Genomic DNA, 20,924 nt, shown 5'->3' on the forward strand with positions numbered 1-20,924 from the left:
ATCATCCTCATAAAATAAATTAAGGGCTGAGTCTATTCACTAGAGCAGCTTCTTTAAGACTGAGATTTTCTGTAGTTTGGATTTTCTATAGGATTCTTCTATAAAACCATCTTGGTTTCAGGCTTGGAGGTGGAAAGCATTTACACTAGAGGCTGTCGTTCCCATGTGTCTGTGCCCCACCACCCCGCCCCTAGCCCCTGCAGAGCTCAGGTGGCCAGCCTGTGGGGGAAGGCCAGCTTCTGGTTTGCAGCTGCCCCTGCCCCCTCTGGGCCTCCCTTTTCCAGCTGGCCTCCAAGCGTCCAGGCTCCCCTGGTGAAGAGATGGCCTCGATGAGCCTTGTCTGCCCATGGCCAGGCTGGCCTGGAGGGGGCTGTTTGTCACAGCAGCTACAATGTCACAGGAAGGAATGCAGCCTAGCAGGGTGCCAGGAGGACAAAGCAGAAAGCGACAGTTGACAAAATTGATTGGTACTCTTAGAGGAAGGTGGGAATTAAGCCTGGAGTTCTGGGCCCACCCACCTACCCCTCTCCTCCCAACTCTCACTGCACTGTCCACTTCACCTCCCACTTGTCAAGAAAATGATGTGCCCTCAGTGGGGCTCCCTGGCCCCCTCCTCTGCCTACTTTTGAATTGACCCATATTGCACTGTCGTCTCCTCATAAGGTGGCTGAGGGGTCTGCTTCCTATCCAGGTGACCCTCCTGGGCTCTGGGCCCATGCCCTTCTCCAGTCTTGAGCCTCTCTAGGCTCAGATCTCCCACGCCTCCCTCTCCAGGCCCCTGCCATCAGGAGATTAACAGCCCCAGGACTCTATCTGACATAAATAACTCTCAGACCTCTCTCTTGACCCCATATCACCCCATCCCAGACCCCCTACCCCAGAATCCCCTCCCTTTCCTCTTTTGCTGTGTGAGATATGTGAGCTATGCCTACTATTTTCCTCTCTTATTCTCTCCTTGTCTGGTTTTGCTATCAAAGTTACATCAGCCTCATAAAATAAATTAAGGGCTGAGTCTATTCACTAGAGCAGCTTCTATAAGACTGGGATTTTCCGTAGTTTGGATTTTCTATAGGATTCTCCTGTGAACCATCTTGGTTTGGGGCTTGGGAGTAGAAAGCATTTACACTGACACCCCAACCCACAACATTCAGTCTGGCCCCAGGGCCCACCTCTTCACCTTAAACAGCTCTTGTGGGCCCACCAGGAATCTCCTTGTTGCTGAATCCAGAGGAAGCTCCTCAGATTTCCTCTCTCAGGGCTCCCTGTGGGGATGCCCTTGACTACACCGTCCAAGAGACAGCCTCTTCCCATGGCTTCCAGGATGCCCTGTTCTAGTTTTCCTCCTTTCTCTGCAGCTGCTCCTCTCAGACTCATGGAGATGCTGCTCCTCTTGCTTTACCCACCCCTTATCCCAGGTTTCTGGCCAAGGCCATCATCCTCTCCTCTCCGTGTACCCATCTCCATGGACTGACTCAGCCCTTCCATGGATTCCATTATTGTCTCTAAGCCAAAAGATGCCCAAACCTCCAGCCCAGGCCTCTCTCCTGCACTCCAGACCTACGGATGCTACACATTCCATGGCCCCTACCACTGTGCTAAGTGGTAGTGCTTTTAGAGAGATGGAACTGGACCAGTTCTCTATTGCCACATAACAAATTATCCGAAGACGTAGGCACTTAAAACAGCAAACATTTTTTATCTCACAGTTTCTGTGGGTCAAGGATTTGGAAGCAGATGAGGTAGGTAGTAGACCCTGTGGTCTGGATGTCAGCTGGGGCTGCAGTCAGCTGAAGGCTTGGCCGGGGCAGGAGAATTCGCTTCCAAGCTCTCCATGTAGTTTTTATCAGGAAGCAGTAGTTCCTCTTCACATGAGCCTCTCCTGACAACATGGCAGCTGGCGTCTCCCAGAGCGAGTGATCTAAGAGGGAACAAGACAGAAGCCACAAGAGCCAGCCCTGATGGCCTAGTGGTTAAAGTTCCGTGCTCTCCACATTGGCGGACCGGGTTCATTTCCTGGCCGTGGAACCACACCACCCGTCTGTCATTTGTCATGCTGTGGCGGCAGGTCACATGGAAGAACTAGAAGGACTTACGACTAGGATATGCAACTATGCTTGGGGCTTTGGGGAGAAGAAAAAGAAAAAGAGAGAGGAAAGATTGCCATCAGATTTTAGCTCAGGGAAACTCCTTCCCTGCAAAAAAAAAAAAGACAGAAGTCACAATGTCTTTTATAACCCAGCCTTGAAAGTCAGATCCCCATGGTCCCTTGATCTCACAGACCAACCCTGTAACAGTGTGGGACAGCACCACATGACATGAATACCAGGAGGAGGGACCATTAGGGGTTATCTTGGAGGCTGCCCACCACAGCCTCACAACTCTGAGGGCAGATGGACCCACATCACCCCATGGTATAGATGAAAAAACTAAGGCAAGGAGAGGAAAGTCATTGGTCAAGCCACGCAGCCAAGTGTGAGAAGAGAGATTTGAACACAGCTCTGCCTGTCTCCCCATGGTTTTTCTCTCCTTCATAGTCCATCCTCCAATGGTCCACCACCGGTTTCCTCACCTTTACATGTGCAAACCTGAACCCTCTCGCCTCACCACCCCCAAACCTCCCAAGTCCCCAGCTCAGCTCAGCAAATGGTTCCACCATCCTCCCATCTGTCCAAACCAGAAGCTTTGAGTCATGCCTACTCCTCCCGCCCCTCACTTCCCAGTGCCAGATCACCCAGCCCTGCCAAGTCTTCCTTCTCGGTGCAGCCTGCACCCATCTCTCCTTCTCTCTCTTCATCTCCACCTCCTTCGGGTTGGGCCAAGCCACTAACTTGTCCATCCTGAACATCTGCAGTAGCCCTCTCCCGGGTCTCCCTCATTCTCTCTGTCCCCACGCTACCCATCTGTCCTTCTCTCTCCAGCGTGAGTCACCTTTAAGAACTCAAAGCTGGTTGTGTCACCCTGCCTGCTTTAAACTCCTTCAATGGCTCCCATGGCCTTCAGGATCCAGCCCAAATTCCCTCTGGTGCCATCTGGCCCCTGCCCACTTGTCCAGCTTCCTCCTCTGTCCCTCTTCTCTCTCTTGGGGCCCCAGCCCCTCTGGCCACATTTCAGTATCTGGGACCCGCTGTTCATTTTTTCACTTCAGGGCCTCCGTTATGCTGTTCCCTTAGCCTAGAACACTCTTCCCCCTTGGCATGCCTGTCTCTTCATCCTTCAGCATATTGTCACCTCCTCACAGAGGCCTTTCCTGACCTCCCAGTCAGGCTGGAGGCCCCCAGCTATAACTTCCACAGTGGCTGTCTTTCCCTCTCCCCACCTCACTGCTTCTCAGCTCAACTGTGAGATACCAGAGAACAGAAGCTGTGTCTGTCTGACTCACAACAGCCCCTAGAACCGCACAACATGCCTGGCACCTAGCACATGCTCAACAACTATGGGACAGTTTGCTGCATGCTCTCCACTCCCTCCTTTCACCCTTACACGCCATACTCCAGCCACTGGGCAATGTTCAGTTCCTTAAATGAAGCATAGGATCCCTCACCTCCAGGTCTTTGCACAATGCTGTTCTCTCAGCAGGGATGCCCTTCCTCCTGTCCCACTATTGACTCAGCTAATTCCTGTATGTTCATCAGGAACTAGGGTTGCCAGATTCAGCAAATGAAAATACAAGACACTCAGTTAAATTTGAATTTCAGATAAATAACGAATAATTTTTTTAGTATAAGTATGTTGCAAATATTGCATTAAATACAAGCGTCCTGTATTTTATCTGGCAACCCTAGCGGGAACCAGCACCAGTTCCCCCCTCTTTTGGGAGCTCTCCCTAGTCTTTGCCAGCAACCTTTTGGGTCTGCTCAGCTCCCCATCCCTGGGCTCCCAAACCACCCCCCTGCTTGCCCCCATTGAGCATAAACTTCTCTCTGTTTTGAAATTGCCCGTTACCAACTAGAATGTGACCTCTGTGACGGTGAAGACTGTGTCCCAGTCTTCATTCAGTGTCTCTTTTCATCTGGGACAACCACAGCCACAGGAAATGGTCAGTAAGGTTTACTGAGTGGAGCAATGAAAGAGCACCGAAGAGAAAAAGGTAAACAAGATGGAAAAGGGAACCAGCAAATGAAACTTGGCCCAAAAAACAGGTGAATCTCACGGATAATTGCCTGCAGTGGGGAGCTCCTCTTCCCACCCCACCTCCACCCCACTCCTTGCCTCCTTCGCTTAGAGCCTCCAGCCCCAGCACAGCCTTAAGGAGCCTTAGGATTGCTGGAGCAGGAGTACAAAAAGGAACAGTCTGTGTCCCTTTAGCAGGTTTTCCAAAACAGCCTTTTGAGCATCCAAATAGGAGGCCCTGAAGGGAGCAGGGTGGAGTGTACGCCTCGGCCAGATTGGAAAGGGCTGTGAGGATCCCCTGGGTAGGGATGTGCCCCCAAAGACTAGGGGGTACTGCTCCACTGCTCAGAGAGCTGTTGAAGTCCAAGCAGGTCATCTGGAAGCTGAACTTACATTCAGTCCACTTGTAGCCTTCCAATTACCTCCTACGACCACTTCCAAGCTGGGGACAGTCCCTATGGACCCCAGGGGGTAAGGAACCCTAAAGCAGCTAATTGCATGGATGATCTGGACCCAAGACTTTGCTGAGCTCCTTCCAACTACCCCTCCTGGCGTACTTGGAACAGCCAAGGAACTGGCCAGTGGAGAAACTCACTCCACTCTGCCTCTCTTGGTAGTGGGTTCTGTCTCTTCTGTGTATGTGTCTCTCCCTCCCTCCCCCTCAGTCCCCTTTGGTCCTTGTGTCACTGGTTTCACCAGCTGAGGCTCTTTTGGGGCTGGCAAAAGTGTTCCCTAACCTTTGACTCACTGGCTGTCCTGACTGGGAAACACATTTCTCAACAGCCTCCTCCCTCCACCCCTGGGGACCAGCCCCACTCCCTCTGCACACTTGCCCCAGCCTCTAGGCCACTCTCTGGCACAAGTGACCCTTGCAGCGAGCAGTTTCCATTGCCTCCCCCACTTCCAGCCATGGAGACGCTTCGGTAAGTATGATGAGAGAATTTTTTCTTTTTATAAGGCTTCTAATTACCTATTATTTCTGATCTTCTCTTTAATCAGCTTCCAGAACTCTGCTGGGAGCTGCAGAACCAGGAGGAGGAGTCTGATTCTCACCAGTCTTCAGAGTGAGGCCCTGTGGTTGTCCTTGGATGTCACCATCCTCTTCGCCATTATGACTCTATAATTAGAGAGAATGGATCTGACATTAGACCAGGAATCAGAAGCTCTGGCTCCTGTCTTTAGTCCCAGAGTGTCTCCGGGGGCCACATCTGAGAACTTCACGGGCCTTGAGAGGTCTTGTATGTCAAATGGGAATAAAGCTGCCTGACCATAGCATTACAGCCAGCTGGTGTGCGGGAGGCAAGACAGCTCCAGATTCTGAGTTCTCATCCTCCCTGACGGCTCAGGGCTTGAAACACTCATCAATAAGACATTTCAGGCCTTGGTTGTCACCCGCTTCATTCCTAATCCAAACCACTTCCCCTGCATGTGTTTGCTTATTGAGCAAGAGCTTATTCACTTACAAAACACACCTCCTGCCTCTTCTGTCCTGTCTCTCCCAGGCTTTCCAGGTCCTATGGCCTGTCCTTCCTAACACATCCCAGGCCTCACTTTCCACACATCCTCCTGCATTGATGCCCACCCCCTCCCTCAACCCAATGAGGGAGCACCCATACACCCCCTACTCCCCCAAATGCATTGCTTTTGTCAAGGAGTTCTGCAGGATTCTGTCTGAAATATGCTTATATTACCTTTAGAGAGTTCCTATGTCTTACACAAGGAGCAAATAGCAATATTTGTAAAGCTGCCATAGTACAGGATCTGTTCATGTTCTAGGAGCTTCTGAAATGATTAAAAGGCAAGAATGCTATTTTAAACCTATTAACATGTCCCTCAGGTTTCAGGATGGTGGTGGGGGTTCAACACCTCAATGGCTAACAGTGGATCCATTGTTACCCCAGCAAAAATGAGAGCATCACATAGAGAAGTAACTATAGCAACCGCATGAAGAGCCGTGTTTCGGGATTCAAAATCCTGTTAGACATGTCACTTATTTCCTGTCACTTACATCAGGTCCCCAGACATAGCAAAGCACACTGCATGGGACTCCGGCTTGCTCTCTGGCTCGGTCACTCACCAGCAATGCGGGCTTGGACCCACTCAGGAACCCCCAGCCTCAGTTTCCTTAGCTGTAAAATGGAACAAATCAACTCCTTGGCAGGGTTGATGTGACAATGAAATGAGGCAATTAAAGTATGAAAAACTCTGATAATACAGTGCCTGGCATGAAGTCGGGACACAACAAATTGGTAGCTCTTATTATAATAACTAATTGCTATACTGCTGATCTGAAAAGATAAATATAGAACTGAAACTCTGGCAGGCAGCAGGACAACTGGCTGAGAGAGGGGGACTTTTCAAGACTGATGATTAGATTGTTCCACCAAGACCTCTCAACACGTCCATTTATTTTGGTTGCAAGTTGAATATTGTCCACTCTCATAATTGTTATGAATAATTAAGGAACAATGGCTTCCGCTGACATTCTTCTAGCAATTGTGTGATTAGCTAAACACATCTTTTTATAACCCTTTCTTTATTAAGACAAACAAAATCTAAACTCCTAATATTGTAAAACTAAGTTGGCAGAGTGATGTAATTATTCAAAATAATCAGCAGGAAAGTAATAACTTTTTATTACTTGGGAAGAAATGGTGCCCCCATCTTGGCTGAATTTTCTTTTTAGTAGATTTTGTTACTGGGGTATAACATTCATATAGAAATGGGCACAAAACATAAATGAACGGCTTGGTGAATTTTCACCAACACCCAGGTCGAGAAACAGAACATCACCAGGACTGCGGAGGCCCCCTCATTCCCTCTCTAGGCTGATCATTTCTTTTCTAGTCCTCTCTTTTCTTTTCTCCTCTTCCTCCTCTTCCTTTTTCTTTGAGGTATGTTACAAACCATAAAATGTATCCATTGTAAATATACAGTTTGAGGATTCCTTTTCCAAACTCGTACAGTTGTGTGGTCACCACCACCATCCAGTTTTAGAACGTTTCCATCGCTCCTGGTGCCCATTCAAGGTCAGTCTCACTTCCATCCCTGGCCCCAGGAACCACAGATCTCCTTTCTTTTCTTTTTTTTTTTTTAAATTTTATTTTTTCCTTTTTCTCCCCAAAGCTCCCCGGTACATAGTTGTATATTCTTCGTTGGGGGTTCTTCTAGTTGTGGCATGTGGGATGCTGCCTCAGCGTGGTTTGATGAGCAGTGCCATGTTCGCGCCCAGGATTCGAACCAACGAAACACTGGGCAGCCTGCAGCGGAGCGCGCGAACTTAACCACTTGGCCACGGGGCCAGCCCCCAGATCTGCTTTCTGTGTCTAGAGTTTTTGCCTTTAGTAAAATGCTCAAATAAGTAGAAATATACAATGGTAGATACATAATAGCAGTCTTTTCTGTTATGACTGGCTTTTTTAATCATAAAAGATGTAGATATGGACATGGCCAGGTTAGAGTTTCCCAAGTGTGACACGCGAAATAACTTGAGGTACTAGGTACACAACAATTTGGTATAATTGTGTAATTTTTCTAGGATATCTAAAAATAACTAGCTCATCAAACCCCTGATGTCACAGACACTATTGCTTAGATCTAGAAATCAGTTTAAAAACTAATCAGTGTAAGGAACCATATTAATAATAACACAGATAGTGCATAGATAACGCAACAATCATAAGGGTGTATGTAAAATAATCAGAATTTTAAGGCCCTTTAAGTGTTTTATTGAACATTTCAACACTTTTTTATTGAGTTCCTTCTATGTGCTAGATGCTAGATAAATGTTCTTTTAGAGATTCTAGTCGCACTGCTTTTTGTAGTTACATCATAAATATTTTTTAAAGAAATTAGATGATTTAAATTAAATCCAGAATTGTCTTTGGAGCCTTGGGAGCTTGCAGGTGACAATGTGCTGTGCTGTCCTCCACCCTGTGCAATGAGGGGGACGCAGGGGTGTCGGGACAGGACCCTGACCCTCAGAGAATTAATGATGAGGTTGGTAAGAAAAGATACAAATGAGATGGGAACTAACCATAAAAGGTGAAAGAACAGTCCCCCGGGAGGCAGTGATACACAGGAGCGTACGGTCATGCACTTGCATGCAGCAGTTACCACAGGAGTTCTGGGCTGACGAGAAGAACCAGAATTCAGGGAAAGTTTGGACAGTGTTTGGATGGTGAGGGACTTGGCTCAAGCAAGGGTGGAATTTAGACGAGCAGAGAAGAGGGGAGGACGGTTCTAGCAAAAGCAGAAGCAGAACAGAAAAAAGCGTATTCCAGGGTCACTGAGTTGACCCTACTGGCTAGCGCAGAGTCGAGAAGGGTGAAGAGTTGGAGAAGGACTAGAAGGGCTGATCCAAATGCTGACCACTCACAAACAGCTATGAGCTGGACAACATTAAAAACCACCAGACATGTGGTGAGAATGTCTAGGCTGCCTCACTCCTTTGTGGAAGGTATAGAGGATAGATCGATGGATTGACGGATGGGATGGATGGATGGATGGATGGATGGATGGTGGAAGGCAGGACGGGAGGTTGCTCAGATGATGGATGGACAGTCATCTGCTATAAGTATGTATCCCACATTCATCCGTGTGGGGTAAGGCCTCAAATTAAAGTTCAATATTATGTGCTGCCTTGACATCTGGTAAAATCAGGAAGGCCTCAAATGGCCTAACCACAAGTTCCCCTCCCCATTCTGCTCCCACGGATAAGGTCTCCTAGCCAGACAACTCTTCTTGTTGCAGGGACCAGCATAGTTCCTGCTTATCCCTGAGAAGTGGGATTTAGTTCTTGCCAGCCCATGGAATTACTCCAACAAGCCAATCACATCCTCCTGCAGGAATGCCTCACCCTCTTTATACTACAAATACTCTGCTCCCGAGTGCAACTCCCACGTGGCCCTGTGTGGCATGTGGTGTCTTCCTCCCCCAGGCTGTGAGTGCTGGTGACGAATAAACTACTGTCAATCTCAACTTTCAAGTGTCGTGTGTTCGGCCATCCCTGTAACCCTAGGGTGGAAATCCCTCCCACATTAACAGGGTGAAGAGGAGGTGATCAAAACAATCCTCTCCATTTCTCTTTGCTGATAGAACCTGGATTTCTTTCAAGGAGCCATCTTGCCCCACATGACTTAGGAAATGGTCACCTCATCCCCAGCTCAGAGATAAATCCTAATTGGTTTAATTCCATCTTAGTGGTCCTATTAGACTACAGCACATGACCCAGTTCTGCCCATTAAAATGTGAGGATGTATCTGATGGGAGGTTTCTGGGAGAGGTTTCTTGGCTCCTAACAAAAGGACACTAGACTAAAAGGCCCCTGTTCTACCTCTAGATATGGCCATGTCAGGATATCATGCCTGTACCTGCTGCTCCAGTTAACCTGTGACCCTGAGCAGATATAGCCCACTCAAGAGAAGGTTGAGAAAAAGCTGGAGAACCTGGGTCCTTACCAGTGAGCCACTGATTCAACCCTCGCACCTTTGGATAATGTATTTTCTTATTATTTATGCCAGTTGGAGTAAGCATTTTCTCTTCCTTGCAACTGAAAACATCCTACTATTACATCATCTTTAAGCTGTATTGGTAAACATGAATTCCTAGACCCATCCAAAGGGATGGCTTCCTTTACTTAAAGAGTTTTCAGAAGGACCTTAAGTTTAAAATTCTAATTGATAGAAGACTCTGATGAGGTTGTTTTAACTAACAGAGAAGGGAACTAGACATTGAGTGCCTACTATGTACACTCACACTATCCCTGAGGAAGGTTTTATTAATGCTCTTGTTTTATGGACATTTTACACAGGGTCAGAGAGGTATGGGACCAGCCAGGGTCACACAAACAGCAAGTGTCCAAGCCACGATTTAAAAGCCAGGTCTGTCTTGCCAAAACCTTGCAGGGCATGCCATCCTGAGTCGGCTGGGAGCTGGGAAGCCAAAGCCAAGGAAGAGTTGATGGAGTCAGTAGGCAAATTTTTCTTTTTTAAAAAGCAGAACTAGAAGAGTTTTTGTAATTTTTTTAGAGAAGACAATGCTGCCAACAACCTCTCACTTTTTCTGCCACATTTGAACCAGACACAAAAGGATTTGAAAATTCAAAATTGCTTGTGAGATGCACGATCAGTCAACAAGTACTTATTGAGCTTGTAACATGGGCCCTGAGCAGCTGGAGTGACTGCTGGGTGCTTTTTTATAGTCCAACTGACAGAAGGGCCAGACTATGGAACAAACTCCATAAAAATAGAATTTTTAAGTGCCACACCAGGCTTACAGGTCTGGCTTTTTTTTTGAGCATCTATGATGCAGTTGAGCACTGCTTATAAATAAGGACTTAGACTCTAGTGTCAGGAACGCTGGGATTCAAATCCCAGCTCTCCCACTGCTTCCTGTGGGACCTTGGGCAAGTTCTTTATCTCACTGAGCCTCAATTTTCTGATCTGTAAAATGGAAATAATGATAGTACTTAGTTCAAAAGGCTATCATGCTGATTAAATCAGACAATTCCAGGTTCAGCTTGTACTCAATACATGTTAGAGAATATTAGATTTTATCAATTTATTATTTCTTTTGAAAAAGTACATGCCTGTAACCTCCCATGTAGAAACACAGAGCTGGAGTAAAAGAGCCTGGATTATGCCAGAGGGTGTTAATGCACACTGTTGGTTCTTCCTGTATTTTCCTTTTTCCATTCTTCCCATTTAAGAAGGGAGCTGACTCTGGGAATACTGTCTGGAGTCTGGAAGCCTGTGGAAGGTGGTGCAGCCAGCCACTAGGACGACCTCAGAAAGATTCCCAGGGCCCCAGGATGACAGGAAAGCAGCAGAGGACCCCGGAGCCAAGAGGGCCACGTGGACAGGGTAAACCAGATCCTTGGATCAGTCATGTGACTGATGACCCAGAGCCAGAATCACCCCCTCCCTCACCGTGGCCTTGCTTAAACTCCCAGGACTGCGCGACACTCAGGATGTGTGTGTTGTCGAGGAACAAGCAGTATGCGCCCAGGAAAGACTGCAGTTGGAGGTTTTACACCCGCTTAGCAGGGCAGAGGCCTGGACTTAGAGTCAAGTTCTAGAACAGAGAGTTTTATTTCTTGTCCACCTGAGTTTTGGACTGGGATTCGTACCAGCTATGGCAAGAAGAATTCAGAGTTGCTTGTTCCCAGGAGATTGGGGTGGAAACAAAGGTGCACAGATTCCAGCAAGGAGTAGGAAAGAAGCAGGCCCATCACCTGGAGGAGAGCACGTCCAGAGCAGGCCTTTTTGGTCTGGGCCTGAGCACAAACAAGGAAGCGAATGAGAAGAGGAAGAAACTACCGTTCACTGCCTTTCACACCCAGTTCTCATTAAATTCAAAGATTTGAGTTTGCGGCTAGGGTTTAGCAATTAAAACTGTTAGGTTGCAACACCTTTCCGGTTTGAAGTGATGAAGGCGTAAGGTCTGTGAATTTGTGGATTTGACACCGCAGACTTCTGTGCAAACATCTGACTCACTCTGCCCCTCCAGCGGGGAAGAAGCCAGCTCAGGTTTCACTATGAGCCCCCAAACCCCGCTGTGAATGGTCAGCTCATTCCCAGAAGAAAATTGAACTACCAAATCTCTTTAAATCAGTGCTGACAGCCTAAACCCAAGTTTATGAAACTTCAGGCCACAGAGGAGGCCCTCTGCTCCAGGCTTGCACCATGAGAGGTGAGCGGCTCTGATTCAAATGAACCAGAGGCTGGATTTGGCTGTTTTCGTCACCTTAACATTTACATTCTGAGCTCCTGGGGAAATGAATCTTTGAGACACAGAACATTAACCTTTGCTATAGCAAAGTCCTGGCTGCCTTCAAGTGCCTAACAAAAAATGGTACTCCTTATTTCCATTCTAGCCTCAAGTCTATTGGAAAGGTCAAAACATGGGAGAAGCTCTGACAGCAGCGAAATCTCAGGAAATCTTAGAGCTTACAGGGACTGCAGTGAACATCTAAGTCCACTCTGGCATTTTACGCATGAGTAAACTCAGGCTGAGAAGAGATTAGGGAACTTTTGCAAAGTCACATTGCTGGATGGTTGATGAGCTGTGACTGGAGTCCATGCTACCTGTCTATTCGTTTACTATAATGAACACCTGTTGGTTACTATTTGCAAACCTCTGTGGTTGTCTGGGTCGTGGTGGGGAGCAAGGCCCCAACTTCCCCTATGGAAGTCAAAAAGGCCTCAAATCTCTCCTGACTTCCTGGAAGCAGGGGTGTGACCCAGGGTCAGGCAACAGTACACTCCCATCCAGCCCTACTGTAATGTCCAACCTGCTCGTGTCCTCCATGTTGGTTCTGCCCTAGGGACAGACCACACTGACCAGAGGCACAGGTCCTAAGGATATCTTTACCTGGCGATCAGTCACTCATTGACCAATTTGCACAATGAGCAGTTTGCCTAAATTCAAATCTCTTTTGAATATTTCTGCCTTCATTCAGCCACTGTATTCTCTTTTTCGGGGGGCCACCTTTTTGGCATTTCTTTATGGACTTAAAAATTAATTTCCTCTAAGAGATTTTTCCCCTGCTAAATTTTGTATTTCTGATTGAATATTTATGAAATGTGCCACCTTTCATAACCAACGGGAAATTGTGGGAGTCTTGATAATATACGAACCTTCGAGCACACTGTAAGAGACTTTTTTGGCAGTTTGTATAAAGACTCATTCTTCAAAGTTGTATGTTTACAGCAAGAGGCCATTACTGAATTTGATATTCAAGATATTAAATTCAGAATAATCCTAAGATTGAAGCACAAAATGGAGTGCCCTTGGTCAGCAATTGATCTGACTTTAGCAATGAGATGAGACCAGCACAGCTCCTAACATTTAATGGTAATTAATGTCTGCCTACAATGAATGAGAATATACTAGACCAAATGTGTAATACTGGGTTCATATTCCATTCAAGTCCATAAACAAGTATTGAGTTTGACTACAATAATAAAATAACTAATGTTTCTTGAGGACCAACTGCCTGCCAAAGGCCAGACTGAGCACTGTACTTATGTTTTCTCTTCCAGTTGCTCTCCCCGAGGGCAGGACCTCCCTTTTGTTCACAAGTGTACCCTCAGCTGGCCCATATTAGACACTCTATAACTATCTGCAGAATAACCCAATGGACTGTTAGCTGGTTCTGTTATTATCTTTCCCCTCAAATGTACAGGTAAGGAAACTCAGGCTTAGGAGTCATAACTTGTCCAAGGACTTCAGAGAGGGCAGCAGGGCCCTGGAGCCTGCACTCCTAACCCAGAAGAGTGTGACCTCACCCCTGCACTCTAACTACTAAAGCCTGCAGGGTGGGGGCGACAGTGGACAGATGTATTCAAAACAGTTTATTCCTGTTTAGTGCTGGGGGACTGGGGACAGGATGTATAGGTACAGAGGTTCCCAGGAGGGGATGGCTCTGAAATGACTCTCTAAGGTCTCTAAATAACTATTATTGGTGGCAGAATATTCCAGAATGAGCCCAAGCTTCATGGGATCCTTGGGACAGAATATAAGCAAGGGTCAGAGGTCAGGGGTACACCAGGTGGCCTGTGCAATGTGTTGTAGCTTTCTAACAAAAGGTTAGTTTGATAGTGAGGGAAGGATCATTCTGAAAGCCTGAGATGATAAACATGGGACCTTGTGGGCCAGCAAAGAGATTAGTCATGACCTCTCTTTTTTCCTTCATGTATATTGTAATGTATATCAAACTTATTTTTTCTAGAAATTAAAAGTGTCTCAGATTCTCGTGCGCCTTTGGCCTAGTGCCATTGTGCTAACAGCAGTCAACAACATTTTGTATAAAAAGAAAACTGTGGTTGGGAATGTAAAATGGTACAGCACTCTGGAAAATAATTTGGCAGTTTCTAAAAACCAGCGCATACACTTATCCTACAATCCAGCAATCGCACTCCTGGGCATCCATCCCAGAGAAATGAAAACTTATGTTCACACAAAAACCGGTACACGATTGTTCATAGTAGCTTTATCTGCAGTAGCCTGGAACTAGAAACAACCAAAATGTCCTACAAAAGGTGAATGACTAAACAGTGGTACATCCCTACTGTGGAACACGACTCAACAATAAAAAGGAACAAACTACCGATACAGGCAACAACTTGGATGGGTCTCAAGGGCATTATGCTGAGTGAAAAAAAAACAATTTCATGCTGTATGATTCCATTTATATAATATTCTCAAAATGACAAAATTTTACAGATGGAGAACTGATGAGAGGTTGCCAGGGGTAGGGACAGTGGGGGAAGGGTGGGTGTGACTATAACAGGGCAGCACGAGGGAGATCTTTGTGGTGATTGAACAGTTCTGTATCTTGATTGCAATAGTGTTTACTCAGTTCTACTCGGGTGATACAACAGCACACACACACATTGCACCAATGTCGACTTTCTGGTTTGATATTATACCATAGTTCCCTGAGCTGTAACCATTGGAGGACACTAGATGAAGGGTACAAGGACCTCTCTGTACTACCTTTGCAACTTCCTGTGAACATATAATTATTTCAAAATGGAAAGTTTAAAAAATGAAAATTGTGGTTGAAGGCATCACCTGATTTCTCAAATTTCTCTTCGTAACCATTGTGAAGAAATTCTAGTAGACTGGAAAGATGGATATGCCTCTCATACACAGAAAGCTTCTCTATTCCTTTTATAGCTTCATAATATTCCATTTCATGGCTGTACCACATATATTTTTAATCCAAACTCTGAATATTTATGTTATTTCCATTTTTTTGCTATTGTAAATAGTTATTATATTATAAACAGTTACCATGAATCATCTTATAGATAAATCAGTTCACCCATTGGTTTTATGACTATGTTTGCAGTACAAACTCCTTAAAGTGGCAAAACTCGTTTTCTTAACAACTATTCTATATTGCTATATTTATGCTATATTTTAAGCAACACGAAAATTTTTTTCAAAGAGACTCACTTCTCAAAACAGATATTTATATACATATTCTTAATGCCAAAATTTTTAGCCTACTTCAAGTTACAGTACATATCCAACATTAATAAAACAACATTTCTATTTGATTAATTTAAGCTAGTCATTTATCTACTGGTGTTGATTTAAAAATTTTTTGTTTTACACTCACTATTATAATACAATTCATTTTTACACAGATCCAGAGATAACATCGTGAAATCTTGTCTCCCTAACTACACGGAGAATAAGACTGGTATTATTAATTCAGAAACATCTTTCAACCAGAGTGCTAAAAATGGGTTCCAACATATTTTAAAAAATGGCTTTCCTTTAGTCAAAAAAATTTTTTTTTAATTTTGTCAAGTAATCAGCATCAAAATGTTTGGGATGCTACGAAGCGTCTCTTGTGCCCGGAAATGGGGCGTTTCATCCATCCTCTAAAAGTTCCTGGTACAGCTTGTGGCAGAAGCTTCCTGGGCAAGCTTTCCGTCGTTCAGCCTTTGCTGCTGCGAAGCCAAAATGTGCGCTCCGAGTCTGAGTTTTGCAACCCACAAAAAACGTGGCTAAGGCCACAGAACAGAAGTGTTTATACTTTCGGAAGCCCCACTTTTCAAGAGTCACGCGGCGGCGGCCCTGGCACACTGATTTCTGCGCCTTGCTGCTGCCAGTCAAGTGGAGAGGGCGCCCTCTAGGGGTGAGTCTCGGGAACAACATAGTCACCCGCACCTGGGAAATGGGCTGTGGGAATTCACCTGGATGGCCTTTCCTAAACACTTACGCTGCTAAAGCTTTCAAAAACTAAATCCTATCAATGAGGTACCAGAAATAACCTACTGGACCGATGTGTGTGCGTGCGAGTGCGTGCATGCCTACACACCCATGAAATCTGAGTAGCTCTGGAAGGAGAAGCAGGAACTCGAAAGGGTGCTTACCTCCTAGGAGCTGTGTCATAAGACAGATGGAGACAGAGGGAGACTGACTTTCCCTACCCCCAAATTTATTGTGAAGAACTTTCAAACATACAGAAAAGTTGGAAGAATGGTGCAATGAATCCCCACATACTCACCACAACTGTTGTCATTTGCCATATTTGCTTTATCTCTATAGTAATTTGCCTGAATTATTTGGTTAGAGATCCACATTCACAGTAAAATCTTTATACTCTTTGAATTTTGTACTATGTGTGAATCCTCTATCCAAATAAATAAATTTATAAATAATAATAAGAGACTCCTCCTTTATAACTCCTCCTTTGAGAGGAGTGGTGAGGGAGGATTAAATTAAAGGAGATGTGTGTAAAATGCCCGGCACAGGGCCAAGCACAGAGTACCAGCTCAGCAAAGGTGAACTGCGGTCATTCTCCGGTTTCCCTTCATTTGCTTTTAGGTCGCACAGTCAGCTCACTATCTTGGATTCTACCCTGAGGCAGGCAGCACTGACAGGACAGGACTGTTTTTGGTGCCGTGGACAGGGCGCCAAAAAGCTCAGTGACTCAGTTGGCCAAGTACCAAGGGGCCCCCTGACAGTCCTGGTTTCTGGGCCTTTTCCCAGTCCGGCCCCCTTTCCGCTTTTCCACACCTCTCTCAACTTCTCAAAGGCTCCTGGCAGGCACTGCTCTGGAGGGAGACTCACACCTGCAGGGAAGAGGGAGGGCCTCCAGGCCACTAGGAGCGGGAAGGGGCCTAGGGCGGCCATGGCACTTAACCCTTCCAGGCTGCTCCGAGAAAACTGCTTCATGTCTACGAATAGCCACCTTTTCCCACAGACTATCTTGTTGTAAGTTTCGCTATTTTCTGATATCAGAAAATGCAGGGCTGGCCCGGTGGCGTAGTAGTTAAGTTCACATGCTCCACTTCAGTGGCCTGGGGTTTGCAGGTTCAAATCCGGGGTGCTGATGTACACACCGCTCATGAAGCCACGCTGTGGCAGCATCCTACATACAAAATAGAGGAAGACTGGCACAGATGTTAGCTCAGGGCCAATCTTTCTCACCTAAAAAAATAAATTTTTAAAAATATTAAAAAAAGGTAACACAAATATAAAATATAAATCAGTATGTGGTAAAAACTAAACAGAAATACTAACTGGTCTCTAAACATATATATATCATATAATATACTGAACCCTATATATACTGTGTTTTTTCCTATACATACATACCTATGATAAAGTTTAATTGATAAATTAGGCACAGTAAGAGATTAACATCAATAACTAATAATAAAATAGAACAATTATAACAATATACTGTAATAAAAGTTATGTGAATGTAGTCTCTTTCTCTCTCTCTCAAAATACCTTATTGTGCTATATTTTTGGACCACTGTTGACCACAGGTAACTGAAACCTGGAAAGCAAAATCGCAGATAAGGGGGTACTACTGTATGTAATTCACAATATACAAATATGTGATATAATATACATATATTAATAACATATTCATAATCTATTTTAACATGTAATATATGTGTTATTAGATAACATAAATATGAAATACAATTCAGTATGTGGTAAAAACCAAATAGAGATCATATGCCAATGAGGTCTCTCTCTCTACACATATACACATATGTATAACACATATGTTACATGTTATACACATAATATATGTATATTATATTACATATATGGTCAGATATATTTTTAATTGATTTATTTATTTAGAGACCTGATTAGCATCTCTAGCTACATACTTGGTTTTTACTACATACTGAATTATATTTAGCCAGACTAACTCTTTTCCCGGCCAGGGGCCATAAGTCCCATCTCTTAATTTTCTAGGTAAACCAGTCGAGTCACCACCTGCTCTACTAGCCACGACCAACGTTTGTCTGGGGCCTCCAGCCTTCCTGCCAACTGCCCACGAATCCAGAGACTTACTCCAGTCCTTCTGGAGAGAGAATTAGGAAACTCACCTACTCTCCAGGGCCCTGTTTTTCAGCTGTCCCGGCTCTGTTGCTACCACACTGGGCACCACTGACAGCAGGTCCCTTAAAGCTGAGTGTGCTCCTCCACAGCCAGGAGCCTGCTCTTTAGGGGCTGACGCTGCTCATGTCTGACTGTTCCCTAGAGAAGAGGCCCCTTCTGCAGGGTTGCAGAGGACCCGGATGCATTAGGTCTGGGTGCAAATTCACAGCCACTCACTATGGAGGGGCGCACAAAGAAAAGAGAGAAAGCCCAACGAGAATAATGGTTAGCATTTATTGAATATTTACTGGGTACCAAGCACTGTGCAAAATACTTTAAATACATTTTCGCATTTAATTTTTCCATCTCAACCCCTCTACAAGGCAGGCATTACTTCCTGGCTTCAACACTGCTCTTTTCGTGAGTTCTTCTTGGACCTCTTGGAACTCACCTTAATTTATTTTTAAAAATTAACTAATTCACACTTATTTAACACTTACTATGTGGCAGACACAGTTCTAAGCAGCTTTACAAACATTAACTCATTTAACTCCCACACCAGTCCTATGAGGTAGGCACTACTATTATCCCCATTGCAACAGACTGAATATTTTGTCCCCACAAAATTCATATATTGAAACCTAATCCCAAATGGGATGGTATTTGGAGGTGAGGCTTTTGGGAGGTGAACAGGTTATGAGGGCAGAGCCCTCATGAATGGGATTAGTGCCCTTATAAAAGAAACCCCAGGGAGCTCCCTTGCCCCTTCTGCCACATGAGGACATTGAGAAGGTACTTGTCTATGAACCGGGAACTGAATCTTCAGACACCTGATCTTGGATTTTCAGCCTCCAGAATTATGAGAAAATTAATTTCTGTTGGTTAAGCCCCCCAGTCTGTGGTATTCTGTTATGCCAGCACTAGCAAACTAAGACACCTATCTTTCTGGCTGCAGGACTGGGAAGCGAGGCTCGAGGGCATCAGAAAGTATTAGGGAGATCACAGAGATGAAGGAGATCAAGAGAGACATCCCAGAAAGCTGTGTATGAACTCCTGGGCTCACCCCAAGCTTGCATGTACGGATCTGACGCTAAACGGCAAGCCAAAGGCTTCGCCAACTGAGCTACAAGGAAGCACGCTGCTCAGGTCCCTAACTGACCACTGGGTGGCGCAGACTTGGGACTGATCCAAACGACACTGCTGATGCTTTAAAAAATGAACTGACTTTGGAACCACAGCCCATGGCAGAGAGGTTGAAACCTGCAACCTGAACCTAACCTTCTGGATTACCTGCAAAATTTAAAATATAAACATTCTCTAGCCAGACTGAGAAAGAAGTAGAAAAGACAAGGTTACTAATTTCAGCAATGAAAAAGGGGATATCTCTACAGACCCCACAGACTTTAAAAGTAAATCTTATGAACAAACCAACACATATAAACTTGGCAACTTAGATGAAATGTACCCATACCCTGAAAAATGAAACAGCCACAATTTTCCCAAGAAGAAATAGATAACCTGAATCATCCTATACTTATTAAAGAAATGGAATTTGTGGTTAAAAGCTCCTGGGAAAAGAAATCTCCAGATAGTTTCAGTTACAAACTCTACCAAACATTTAAATAAGAAATGAAACTAATTCTACACAATCTCTTTCAGAAAATAGAAGAGGAGGGAATACTTCCCAACTCATTTTGAGGCCAACATTACTCTGATACAAAAGCAGACAAGACAATACAAGAAAACTATAGACCAATTATCTTTCATGAACACAGACATGAATCTCCTCAACAATATATTAGTAAATCAAATCCAGGAATATACTTGTGTGTGTGTTTATATACCTCATCATGACCAAGTGGGGTGTATAACAGGAAGGCTACATTGGTTCAATATTTGAAAATCAATCAACGTAACCCACAATGTTAATAAACTAAAGAAGAAAAAGCAAATGATCATATAAATTGATGAAAAGAAGCATTTGACAAAATTCAATGGCCATTGGTGATAAAAGGACTCAGCAAACTGGAAACAGAGGGAACTTCCTTAGCCGGAATACAGACATCTACAAAAAAATTGAAACAAGCATCACACCAGGGTGGGCCTGGTAGTGTAGTCGTTAAGTTCACATGCTCCGCTTCGGCGGCCTAGGGTTCGCAGGTTTGGATCCCCAGCACAGACCTACACATCACTCATCAAGCCATGCATGGTGGCATCCCACATACAAAATAGAGGAAGATTGGCACAGATGTTGGCTCAGGGACAATCTTCCTCAAGCAAAAATAAAAAAAATTAAAAAATAAAACCAAGAAGCATCACACTCACTGGTGAAAGATTGAATCCTTTTCCTCTAAGTGGGGAACCAGGCAAAGATGTCCATTCTCAACACTCTTATTGAACATTGATACTAGAAGGCCAGCAAAAAGGTAAGAAAAAGAAAAAAAGACATACATATTAGAAAGAAAATTGTCTTTCACAGACAACATAATTATCTATGCAAACAATCCCACGGAATCTAAAAAAAAGCTTCTAGAAATAATAAATGAGTTTAGAAGGTTGTAGAACATAATATTGATAATGCCTGAAAATCAACTGTATGTCTATATACTAGCAGTAAACGATTGGAAACTGAAATTTTAAAAAATAACATTTACAGTAGCCTAAAAAGGACAGAAATACTTAGGCGTAAATCTAATAAAATATGCGCAAGATCTACATGCTGAGATGTATGTGGATCTGTATGTAGATGTTTTCCAGCTACAAAACACCGATGAAAGAAATCAAAGACCTAAGTCAACAGAGAGACGTGCTGCGCTGACGGGTTGGAAGACTCAATACAGGCAGGATGCCAGTTCTTCCCAAAACGTTCTGGAGATTTAACACCATTCCAATCGAAATTCTATCAAGATTTTTTTGTAGATGCAGAGAAGCTAATTCTAAAACAG

At 44.6% G+C, this 20,924-nt stretch overlaps 2 long non-coding RNA genes across 2 annotated transcripts; one reads left to right on the forward strand and one right to left on the reverse strand.

Annotated features, from left to right (window-relative positions):
• Positions 1–902: 902 nt before the first annotated feature.
• LOC111768317 (uncharacterized) lies at positions 903–5,508 on the reverse strand. Its single transcript, XR_011427274.1, has 3 exons — positions 5,379–5,508; positions 5,081–5,227; positions 903–1,918 (listed from the first exon to the last, which is right to left on the reverse strand). It is a non-coding gene; the product is annotated as an uncharacterized lncRNA (long non-coding RNA).
• On the forward strand, positions 4,891–9,090 carry LOC138918225 (uncharacterized). The gene is made up of 3 exons (XR_011427273.1): positions 4,891–5,033; positions 5,110–5,174; positions 8,863–9,090. It is a non-coding gene; the product is annotated as an uncharacterized lncRNA (long non-coding RNA).
• The last annotated feature ends 11,834 nt before the right edge of the window (positions 9,091–20,924 follow it).

This window comes from Equus caballus, chromosome 16 (assembly GCF_041296265.1).
Source record: "Equus caballus isolate H_3958 breed thoroughbred chromosome 16, TB-T2T, whole genome shotgun sequence".
Lineage (NCBI taxonomy): Eukaryota > Metazoa > Chordata > Mammalia > Perissodactyla > Equidae > Equus > Equus caballus.